This window comes from Furipterus horrens, unplaced genomic scaffold (genome assembly GCF_987537825.1).
Source record: "Furipterus horrens unplaced genomic scaffold, mFurHor1.1.pri manual_scaffold_1, whole genome shotgun sequence".
Classification (NCBI taxonomy): domain Eukaryota; kingdom Metazoa; phylum Chordata; class Mammalia; order Chiroptera; family Furipteridae; genus Furipterus; species Furipterus horrens.
The window spans coordinates 16,126,561-16,139,407 of NW_028327171.1; positions in this window are offsets into that span (position 1 = coordinate 16,126,561).

The window sequence follows — 12,847 nt, forward strand, 5'->3', positions numbered from 1 at the left end:
GAATCCTTCACAATGCCACAAAATCCCAAGTATTGATGGGAGCACTCCAGAGTGGGAAATTTTTAGTTTTAAGTAACAGTTCTTTGTAATCAGTGCAGGTAAAAAGCTATAGTTTCAGGAGCTGCAGGTATGACTCCAGGAAACCACCATCCAGAACACAAGTAAAGCCCAGGACACAGATTAAGAATCATCCATCAACAGACAAAAAGAATGCTAGGCTTTCATCTGATTAACTTTTTCCCTGAATTCCTACCCCCTTACCTACACTTTTCTTCTCCTTATAGAAAGGTCGGTTTGAATGAATATAAGACAAGATAGTCTGTTAGGGTGCATAACCCAGTGTCTTCTCAGATCACCGGCCATCTGAATGAATAAGCCATACAGATTCAATCTGTGTCTCTGCTTATTGGTTCTGGTAGTGACAGACAGCACAAACGCTGGCTTTTCCGGTCTCAGTATGTATATTTCTTTCATAAACACAAATGGAACAAAAATCATCAAAATTATTTCAACATAAGAGTTTTGTACCATTCCAGCAAGTTTAAAAAAAAAAAAAAAAAAAAACAATGAAATAGGCAAAGACAGTTAAAAAGCTGTTGGGTTTTTGTTTTTTAAATTTATCAACACTTCAGATCCCCTTTTTAGGAACATCTTTTCCCCTTCAATAGTAGAGGCTCTGGGTCAGCAGGCTCCTTCTTCCTGTCTCAGGACTGGATACAGATCTGGTTGGGGAACCAGACCATTGATTCTCACTTACAGTCAAACACCTCCCTTCCCTGAAAATGTCTGGAAGCACCAAAGTGCTTCCAAATGTCCCTAACAACTCAAAGGACTGGGTTTACAGAAGCCAAATCCTAAAAGGTACTGCCTAGCCACATAGCTAAGAAAAATAATTTTACTTGTAGATGTTTATGATGGTAAAAAATAGGCACTACATACGATCCAAAACTAACGTGAGTTTTGTACCTTATCTGGCCCTTCCAAAGCAGCCTAACCTGACCCTCACAACAATCCTGGAGCTAAAAGAAGCTTTCAGCTCTCACTGCTTCAAAGAACCAAAGCAGCTTCCCAAGAAAGTATCTGAAATGATCCAAATGAAGGGGTAATGTCTCCAAGTGTCTTGTGTTTGGGTGGCTTGGGGTTGGCAAAACCACCAGCTGTCTTATCTGTCTTGCTGTCCATCTTGTCCACCTTGCTAACTGCTGTCCACCTTGGGGCCACACCAATTTCATGGTTACAACCTTCTTTCCTGCTTTCAAGGAACTGTCATAAAAATGCTTCAATGAGCAATTACAGATTCCCTTGAAACAAGTTCTTTTTTTTTTAAAGAAAATCCCAGCAGACAATTACGTTATTAACAAATCAGATGGATAGCAGAAAACTAAAAATTAGAATTAAGTGTCTATTATACAACTGAAAAAATAGAATAAAATAACAATTTTAAATCTCATTATATAAACTCAATGGTAGAACTGAGATGACTAAGGGCCTGTTGTGGGAGATTTGGTTCTTCTTGCCGATGCAGTAAAGAATTAAAAAAGGAGAAGGTGCTAGTCAAGGAACTGGTATCAATGACCCATGAACAGGGACAACGGGGGTAAGGAGGTGGGTATGGACTGTGGGAGAAGGGTGGGCGGGGTAGGGGGGGACTAATGGGGGGGCAGTGGAACAACTGTAATAGAAAAAAACAATAAATAAATTTATAAAAAGAAAGAATTAAAGGTCAGCATGTCAGTTAGCATGCGAGCAGGATTTCATTAGTAAATACATTCTCAGAGAAGTGAACAGGCCTAGTCAAGGTGAGTGAGGCAGGCATAGGCGGTCTCGCTGCCCTGAGGGTTTATGTAATTTGTGAGGTGCAGTGAGGGAATCACATATCAGTTTGGTGGTAGGAGGAGGTGCATACTAGGAGGCGTGACCTCCTAGTCATAGGTATGGGTAGAGGTCGGTCATACAGATTTTTATCATGCTGCAGACCACCTCTTGTTATCTGTTGTAGAAACAGGTAGGTGGCCGGAGGCAGTGAATCAAAGTTAGTCACGAGTTTTTCTGCAAGTACTATGGACTCCCTCCCACCCCTAAACTTCCACCTAACGGACAGAATCAATAAATTTTAAGACAGAGCCATAAAGTTCACCTACTATGAACAACCAAAAATAATAGCTAAAACATATTGGACAGACCTGTAGAACAATAATAAAAGATCTCACATGTATATTGCTGAAGTCACAAAAGGACGGGAGAAAGGGGCGGGGCTAAAAGAGTATTTGAATAAATAATGGTTGAAAACTTTCCAAAATCGGCAAAATATACATATCTACAGATCCAAGGTGCTGAGTGGGTCCCTAATAGTATAAACCAAAATAAATCTGAGAGCAGAAACATCATAATTAAATTTGGAAAATTAAAGTAAAAGGAATCTAAACAGAAATGAGGTTTCTATACATCACACCAAGTAGGAACATGTCAGTACCATTAGATTGCTATAATAACGTATGTATTTTGTACTACCCAGAGCAACCTCCAGAAAACTATACAGAGATTTAGTCATCCAAAACAACACTCAAATAAAGTAGAACTTAAAGGTATTTTCAAAGCAATGTGATTAAAATATTTTTTTCTTAATTTTGACTCCTTCCTATATTTTTACATTAGTCTCTCCCACACATTTTGACATCAATTCTTTAAATTTCAATGTCCCATTAGGGAGCCTACATTAGAATTCATTGTTGAAAATACACCTTTCTCAGGGATAAAACACTTGGGGCTTAATGGTCTCTTTTCCTAGCATACACTATACTCAGTCAATGATATCCAAATCTTGCTTTTAAGTGAATGAATCCATTCCCCTTACTAATTAAGTCAGAATTTTGGGAGATGAGCCTCCGCCATTAGTTCTTTTCAGTTTATCCAGGTGGTTCTCAAGTGCACTAAAGTTTGAAAACCAGTGATTTAAGTGTTTATTTACAATGTTCAGTAACCTATTATGGAAGAATTATGCATACTGATTTAGCATAGGAATACTTGGAGCTAAAGGAGGATATGTACATAAACATATTTAAAACATGACAAATGGTCAATAAGCAAGTCATCTTTTTTAAGACTGGGCATTTGTAAATTTTGGACAGCTAACTTCTATTGTTTAATCATTTCCCAATCTATTGTTAACTCTCAGCCATCAATATTTTAACCTGGAACATTAAAAATAAAATTATCTGTAGGATTAAAATAAACCTTAAAAATAAAATTACCTACAAAATCCTGAGGCATCAGAAACAGACATAACTGTTTTACACATGATTGTCTGAATTCCTTCAGTTTCTGCTTAGTACTCTCATTTCTATTTATTTTCACAAATAATTGAACATTTGATGGAAATCTGTTAAATGCTGTTTTTGATAATGTTTTTGGTTCTTTCCTCCCTTTTTTCTTTATTTAAAATTTAAGGTTTTTCATTTTAAAAAATATTTATTTGTTTGTTTATTTATTTATTTGTTTGTTTATTTATGTATTTATTTATTTTTAGAGAGAAGGGAAAGGACAAAGAGAGGGAGAGAAACATCACTGTGTGGTTGCCTCTCACTGGTACCCCCAACTGGGGACATGATGTGCAACCTAGTCATGTGCCCTGACTGGGAATTGAACCAGCGACACTTGACTCACAGGGGGATGCTCAATCCACTGAGTCACAGCAGCCAGGGTTTAATGTTTTTCACTTTTATGAGATAAAATTTATATACAGAGCAACAGATATCTCTTAAGAGTAAAATTTGATGAATAACATTACCCACATAAATCATTTACATCATTTTAGAAAGATCCTTTATGCCTCCTTTCAGTCAAACTAATAAACAAACTGTTTTCATTTCTATCGCCATATACTAATTTTGCCTTCTTGAATTTGTATAAATTAAGTCATATGCTATGTACTCACCCATGTCTATTTTTGTTCAGTATAATCACTATGAGATTCATCCACATCATTGTTTATTTCAGCAGTTTATCCTTTTGTGTTGCTAGTTAATTCCATTATTTCAATATAACATAATTCCATTATCCATTTTATGTTGATAGATATTTGAGTTATTTTCAGGTTTTCGCTGTTATCAATAAAGTTGCTCTGAAAACTCATGTAGAGGTCTTTATCTGAACATAAGTTTTCAACTTTCTTGGGTTCATTTACTCCTGAGAGTGCAGTTGCTAGATGCCCAGAGAGTTTGAAAGCTACAAGAGATTGCAGAACAGATAAAAAGACAAGGCAGGTATATATCACATCTTCCTTATCAATTCATCCATTTGATGGACTCTTAGGTTGTTGCTTTTCTATCTTTGCTCTTACAACTCAATAATAATAAATAAACTATCTGATTTTTAAAAATGGGCCAAGGAATTGAATAAACATTTCTCCAAAAAAGACATACAGATGGCCAAGAGACACATGAAAAGATGCTCAATATCACTAATCATCAGGGAAATGCAAATCAAAACCACAATAAGGTATCATCTCATACGTACCATTATAGCTATCATCAAGAAAATAAAAGATTCCAAGTGCTGGCAAGCATGTGGAAGAAAAAGAAACATGTGTGCACTGTTGGTGGCAATGTAAATTGGTGCAGACATTATAGAAAACAGTATGGAGGTTGCTCAAAAAATTAAAAATAGAACTACCATGTGACTCATCAATTCCACATCTGGGTGTATATCCAAAGGACATGAAAACAGGATACTGAAAATCTCTCTGCACACCATGTTTATTGCAACATTATTTATAGTAGTTCATTCTTGTTAGTGGTAGCTAGTATAACGACTGTCTTGATATCAGAAAAAGTAGATTTCAGTGCAGTTTTACCAGGGATAATAGGGTCTTTTCAGAATGATAAAGGGACCAATTTATCAAGATTACTTAACAATCATAAGCATTTCTCTATCTAATAATGAGCTTCTAATCAAAAGCAGCAAAAACTGATAGAACTGCATGGAGAATTAGACACATTAAGAACTATAGTTGCAGATTTTAACACCATACTATGAATAATTGATAGAACCAAGAGACAGAAAGCCAGTAAGAATATAGAGCACTTAAATAGCACTATCAAACAAACTGACACAATTGACATTCATAGAACACTCCACAAAACTGCAGTAAAAAATACATTTCAGGTTCAGATGCAGCATTTGCCATGATAGATAATATTCTGTTTCTGAAACAAGCCTTAGTAAATTTAAAATTATTCAAGTCAAAGAGCATCCCCATGAACTTCTGGCCAAAATGGAGGCACAGACAGACATGCTGCATCTCCCTCCACAACTAAGAAGGAATACAACTACCTCAAAAATGGAAACAACCAGAAGTTCCAGAAAATCAAACTGCATGGAAGTCCAGCAAACAAAATATAAAGAAGAAATATTCATCCAGACAGGTAGGAGGGGCAGAGCCGGGGCAGAGAGGACTCGGTGTGGTGATGTTAGCAGCAGTGGCAGCAGCAGGCTGGTGGAAAGCTCAGTCACACATTTTAAAGTCAGGAGGGACACCTGGGAAAATTTTCCAGCTCCTCACCAGACTGTGCAGCTCACAGTCCCAGCACCAGAGAAAATTAAGCCTCATTGCTTCTGACTGTGCAGACCAGTGGGGGTTGGGTGGAGGCAGAAACTGCTGGTCTCTGAGCAGAGTCCACTTGTGTAAAGGGCCCCTGCAGTCCTAGAACATCCGCAGATGCACCCACTCTGGGAATGATGGCCAGAGCAGCATCTGGAAGGGAGCCAGTCTGGTGCATAAGTAGGAGAGGTGTCTAGAAAAGGGGTGCGGTGCGTGCTGGGCAGGCGGCATTGTCCCCTCTTGGACCCCGCCCCCACATACAGCACCACAACGTGGTGAAACAGGTTGCCCTGTACAGAAAAATCCCTAAGGCTCCACTCTTTACAACGTAACAGGGGTGACAGCTCTACCTGGAATGCGGAGGTAAACAAACACAGGAGACTATCAGAATGAGGAGACAGAGAAATATACCCAAAAGGGGGAAAGGATCAAGGTTCCAGTGGGAGAACTAAGTGAAGAGGAGATAGCCAATCTCACAGATGAGATAGACAACCTAACAGATGCAGAATTCAAAACACTGGTGATGAAGATGCTCACAGGTTTGACAGATATGCTTGAGTATGGCAAACGCATAAGAGAAGAAGTGAAGGCTATGCTAAGTGAAATGAAGAAAAATCCACACAAAACCAATAGTGAAGGGAAGGAAGCCAGGGTTCAAATCAATGATTTGGAACATAAGGAAGAAAAAAAAATAGTCAACCAATGCGAATGAGGCAGCAAGAATTGAAAAAAATGAGGGAAACTTCCCAAATTTTGTAAAGGAGATGGGCATACAGATCTGAGAAGCACGGAGGGTCCCAGGCAAGCTGGACCCAATGGGGACCACACCAAGACACATCATGACTGAGATGCCAAAGGTGAAAGATAAAGAGAGAGTGCTGGGGCAACAAGAGAGAGGCAGAGAGTTGCCTACAGGGGGTGCCTATAAGACTGTCAGCTGATTTCTCAGAGGACACTTTGCACTCAGGAAGGGACTTGCAAGAAGTATTCAATGTGATGAAAAGCCACCTACAACTAGGATTACTCTATGCAGCAAGGCTATCACTTGGAATGTAAGGGCAGGTGAAGTGCTTCCCAGACAAGGTGAAGCTAAATGAGTTCCTCATCACCAAGCCATTATTATATGAAATGTAAAATGGTCTTAGGAAAAAGAACGTCAAAACTATGAATACTAATGACAACAAACTCACAAATATCAACAACTGAATCTAAAAACTAAAAACAAAATGCAACTAAGCAAACCAGAATAGGAACAGAATCATAGGTGTGGGGATCATTTGGAGGGTTATCAGCTTGGAGGGGGGAGGGGAGAAATGAGGATATGGTGCAAGGATTAAGAAACATAATCGATTGGTACAAAATAGACAGCGGGAAGTTAAGAATAATATAGGAAAGGGTGAAGCCAAAGAACTTATATGCACAACCCATGGACATGAACTAAGGGGGGTGGGATTGCTGGAGGGAAGGACGGTACTGGAAAGAGGGGAGCAAAGGGGAAATAATTGGAACTACTGTAACAACATAATCAATAAAATATACTTAAAAAATTATTCAAGTCGTACAAAGTATTTTTGAACATAATTTGTTTATTTGTTTACCTGTTGATGTGCAGTTGAAAATCACAAATATTATTAAGCTTATATGATAAAGAATATTTTAAGATCTTGATAAATAATAAAATGCCTAATTTGAAGTCAACAAAAAGTAAGAATTGTTATAAGTATGCATATTTCAATCATTGGCCTATGAATAACATCTTATTGTTAAAAAGTAGGCAGTTTTCTCTCTTTTTTAAAATCCTCACCCAAGGATATGTTTTTATTAATTTTAAAGATATAGGAAGGGAAAGAGAGAGACAGACAGAGGGACAGACAGACAGACATGGGTGTGGGAGAGAAACATTGATTGTTGCCTCCTGTACACATCTTGTCTGGAGATTGAACCTGCAGCCTAGGTATGTGCCCTGACCAGGAATCAAACCCACAAACTGTTGGTGCATGGAAAGACACACCAACTGATTGAGCAACCGATTGAGAGAAACAGCGATCGATTGCCTCCCTAATGCCCCCAACTTGGGACCTGGCCCACAACCTAGGCATGTGCCCTGACTGGGAATTTTACTGACAACCTTTCGGCCCCCAGGCCAGTTCTCATCCCACTGAGTCACACCAGTCAGGGCAAAGTTTGTAGGTTTCTTGCCACCCTGAAGTGGAAACAATATAGTTGATTATCCAAATCAGTTTTATTTATTTATATTTTTTCTGAATTTTAACTAACAATGCTTTAAAATGTGTTCTATATTTTTTCTTATAATTTTAGACTATAAATGTTATATATTACTCTTAAATATGTAGTAATTAAGTATATTTTAAAAATGTGAGGTGCTTCTAAGTATACTGCTTTATGGACAAATTTAAAGTATGCATAGAGAATACAACTAAAGCTCAGATTATTAAACCAGTTACAATCTGAGATTAATTTTAAATACAATTTAATATATAGTCTCTTGGTATGTGATGCTTAATAGAAAAAATATCTAAACAGAAGCTAATTGACCTGAATTTATATCTTGGTTCTGCCTCTTTCTAGATATATACAAGAAGAAAACTAATTTTACCTTATCAGAACTTTAGTTATGAAAAAAAGAGAATCACCACAAGGTATCTATTATCTACTTCAGCCCCATTATTTATTTTATTCTATTCCATGATTTCCTCTATTGCAATTTTAATGTTCTGAGCCATTTCTCTACTTGGGGAGGATATGTTTTGCTTTGTTGTGGCAATAATCAATCCATGGTTGAAGTCCTCTCTCACAGTGTCTAGGAGACCACAACGCTTGGAAGCTGTGTTCCTATTAACAAGAGTGATGCAAGCAGACGCCTGATAAGAAAATGCTCATTAGAAGTTGTTCTCTTGAAAAACTCCCTTTTGAAAGCCACTCACCATACTCTAAAGATTGTCATACTAGACTACAGAATGTCGTGAAGCTATGTGGAGGGGCACCTGCAGGATGACAGGCCATTTCCACATTCTAGTTCCTTGTGCGCTTTCAGCAGAATGAAGCTGTATAATTGGCCTCAGCACATCAATAAAGGAAAAACAAAACACACACAAACACACCCATCAAACTGAGCAAAATGAACAAACAAATCATAATAGATTCAAGGGTGGCAGTACGTTCTGCATTAGTTACATTGACTGTGTGCAGAATCGTGGACGTACAGGTTCGAATTCCTAAAACCTGCACATATATTGCCCTACCTAGGAGGAGGGGGAAGACGTTGCATATTTGATTAAGTTAAAAACCATGAGAAGGAGAGATTATTCTGGATTATCCAGGTGGTCCAAATGTTAATGTTTATCACAAAACTTCTTAAAGGGAAATAAGACAGGAAGTGTGAGCCAGAGAAGGAGGCGTGTTGCTAGAACAGAGGTCTAAGCGCTGCAGTGGCTGGCGTCGTGGGTGGAAAGTGGGCAGGAGGCACGGAGTGTGGGCAGCCTCTGTGCTATGAACTGAATGTTTGTACTTCCCTCCAGTTTAAGTTTTGAAACTCTAATCACCGACGTGACGGTATATGGACATGGGGCCTTTGGGAGATAATTAGAGTTACATTAGGTCATGAGAGTGGACCCTTCATGGTGTAAATACCCTTTATCAGAAAAAAAAAAAAGATAAAAAACAAGATTCTCACCCTATGTCTCTCTATTTGTCTCTTTCTCCATGCCCGCCCGAGAGAAGACCATGGGAGGCCAGAACCAGAAACGGGCTCTCATGAGGACCCAAACGTCCTGGCAGCTAATCTCAGGACTGTAGCCTCCAGAGCAGTAGGAAGTAAATGTTTGTTGTCTAAACCGCCCATCTCTAATCGCTTGCTATTGTTACCATAGGCAGTTAGTGAATTAGTAGTAAGAAAAGGGAGCAAAGGAGAATTAGGCACTGACTTTAATAATTAAACTGGGGAGCATGAGCCCATTTGCCTCAGCAGGAAGCTGCAGCTTCACACCCCAGGGTACAGCGTTGCTCCTGCAAGGGGATTAACGCTATTTCCTCCCCACCCTGGTACTGGACTGTTTGGGGGCATCGGGGGAGGAGCCTGATCATAGAGGCCTGTCAGTCTTACTAGGGGACACGAGCCTATCAAAAAGGCCATAAAAGTTGGGGAAATTGATTGAATATTTTGAAAAAGCACCTGGTCTGTCCCAAACCCAAGCTAATATAATCTCAGCGGAACAAAGAAACTCCCTCACCCAGGACTCTGTGCGCTCTCTCTCTCTCTCTCTCTCTCGCTCTCTCTCTCTGTCTCACCCACCTGGTAAGACCCTCACTCTTTCTGTTCACGCGTTCTCTCTCACCGGGGAGCAAGCCATCATGCCCATCTAGCAGCTATGGGAGGCAGCAGGGTTGGGGTGGAGTTTGCAGCTCACAGCACAGGCTCCAAAAGGACTGAGATTTAATATGAAGCAGAATCTCTAGAACCTGGCCTTTTTTTTTTTTTTTTTTTTTTTTTTTTTTTTGCCTTGATGAGATCATGGTTGCACTTTTTTTTTCTGTGGCAGGACAGACAGAGATGGGACAGATTTCCACCTAAATAAACCATCTTACCACAACACAATCTACCATGCATGGGTCCTTGAAATGGTCTCCTCACAATCCTGTGGAAGAGCCGGGTACCCACTGACAACATTCTACAGCAGCCTGCACTGATTAGGACATTCTAGAAGCTTTGAAACTAACACAATCCTGTTGACACCTTGATTTTAGCCCAAGGAAACCCATAACAGAGTCTGCCCTCTAGAACTGTAAAATGCTCAATTTGCACATTTGTTTTAAAGTCACTTTATTGTACTTTCGTACAGCAGCAATGGGAAACTAATACAACGACACAGATAAGGGAAACAGAAATTGATAACGTATGTAGGCTACTATTGTACCAAACTATAAAAGTTCTGTCCTTATCTTTGTGGCTGGTTACAAGACGGAGGCCTGAATGTAGGTAAGGAGAGTGTTAATGAACATCGCTAGGATAGTGAAGGAATTGCTTTTAGAGACTGGAGACAAACCATGTTTCTGCAGGCAGAACAATTAGGAAAATCCTTGCCTCTGATAAGTTAAAAAAGAGAAAATGTGATTCATGAGTTGTGAATTTGACCAAGGGGATTTCCATGCAGGTATGTAAAGTGGTAATTATCTTTTTTTTTTCCTTCTCAAGTAATATAAAGTATTGCAAGAGAGAGATGTGCTAACAAGATATATGCTCAGTACCAAGCAAAATTTAGAGAATTATTTTCCACCCAAGACTTGGTTTCTCGTTCCCATACTTTCCAGCTCTCAAAAATTTCTCAAAGTAATCAATGGCATCAGGATATATATCAAATTAGGGTATTGCCAGTAAAATATAATCTTGAAATCCAATTCAAATCAAGATGTCCTTTATTTAGGTAATGAAACCTTAAGGAAGTACCATGCAGGCATTCTTAATTGAATGAATGGGCTTTTAAGACTCTACAGACATTATTCAATAGTACCTCAATTTGCAGCCCAACATAGAGGGAACTGTAGGGAGATTTGAGTGTGGATTTTGTCTAATGTAGTGATAGTGATCTGATACATGAAAATCTCACACAATTTTTTAAAGGGTTTGCAACAGCTTGAACTAATGGGGCTTAGTTTAAATCAAATAGATTTCTAGGTACTAACTATATCTAGCCTGAAAGCGAGACAAGAAATTTACTCAGCTATAATCACACACTATTTCCTATAAAAAAGTAAAAAGATCTCCAAGAGCCACCATGAGAGACACTGAGAGCAGATTTAGTAATCACTCCCAGGGAATAGAAGAAGATCCTAATCACGGAAAATCCCTTATACTGGAGGCAGATGGGTCTAGGAACTTCTGTTTGTCTGAATGTCACAATTTTTACAGGAAAGTAACTGTCAAATGCTTTCACTCTTCCCCTCTGGCTTTTGAATGGCAGTCTCCATAGTTACTGTTCTTCCCTGTCTCACAATTGACTGTACGGGTTTACTGGGCAGTTAAATTGTCTTTTTAGTGACCAAGTGTCTGCACTGAGGATCTATGTCTGGGTATAATACCTGGGGAGAGTTATTGACACCTGAAGTTGATTTTGTTGAATAACTTCTGAAGTGTAAGGTTCATCATGATAACACAAGATTTTTGGAAGTCTTGGCGACCCCTTGGGGGTAAGTGAATTTTGCACACGAAAAGGATGTGAAACGTTAGGAGACAGAAGAAGGATGGTGTTAGTGTTACACTAACATTGGTTGTGCTGAATAAATCAGGCTATTGTTTACACCTGCTCTGCACATACATTGACTATGTGTTTATTCACATAACTTTATTGGACTAGCTGCCTATTGCGAGTGTGATGCAAACAGAATCTTGTTAAGAATGCGGGCATTGGGGCTTCCACATGTGAGATCCCTATTCAAAGCCAGCAGCCACATAAGTGTGCTCATATATGGAGTTAAATAATTGCCAAGCTGAGTCAGGTTAATACATACAGAAAAATAATATACTCTTAAGCCAATACATTTTGGGTTGATTTGCTTTTCAGTAAAACATAACTGAGAGAGAATTAAAGGAAAGAATAAAAGAGAAAGCAGTACTTATAACTTTTTTGAGACCTCACAGTGTTGAAATTCGGCAGATGTAGAGCTAATTATGGCGACCACTTATTGGAAGTCAGTGTTGTGGTTGAGAAATTTACATTTGCAACAAGTTCCCAGGAAGTGCCACAATGGCTGGCCTGGGACCACATTTTAAGAACTTCTGCTCTTACCAACTGTTTACTTATTCATTAAATTATTTCACTTGGGCACAATGGGAAGCTAAAAGGTTGTGGCTGGAGGTGAGGCAAGAAGACAGAAAGCATTCTCTCCTTCTCACTTTTAAATTCTTACCCGAGGATATGTTTATTGATTTTAGACAGAAAGTAAGGGAAAAAGAGAGATCAATATTAATGTGAGATAGAAACATCGATCGGTTACATCCTTTACTTGCCCAACCAGGGATGGAACTCGCCACCTTTTGGTGTAGGGGATGAAGCTCCAACCAACTGAGCAATCTGGCCAGGGCCGTTCTTTCTTTTGTTTTTGTTTTTTTTGTTTTTGTTTTTTTTTCAGATTTAATGTGTTTTATTGATTAAAATATTACATTTGTGCCCCTTTCCCTTCCCTCTGCTCCCCTCCACCCGGTGGCCCCCTCCCTCCAGTTGTCCCCCCCTT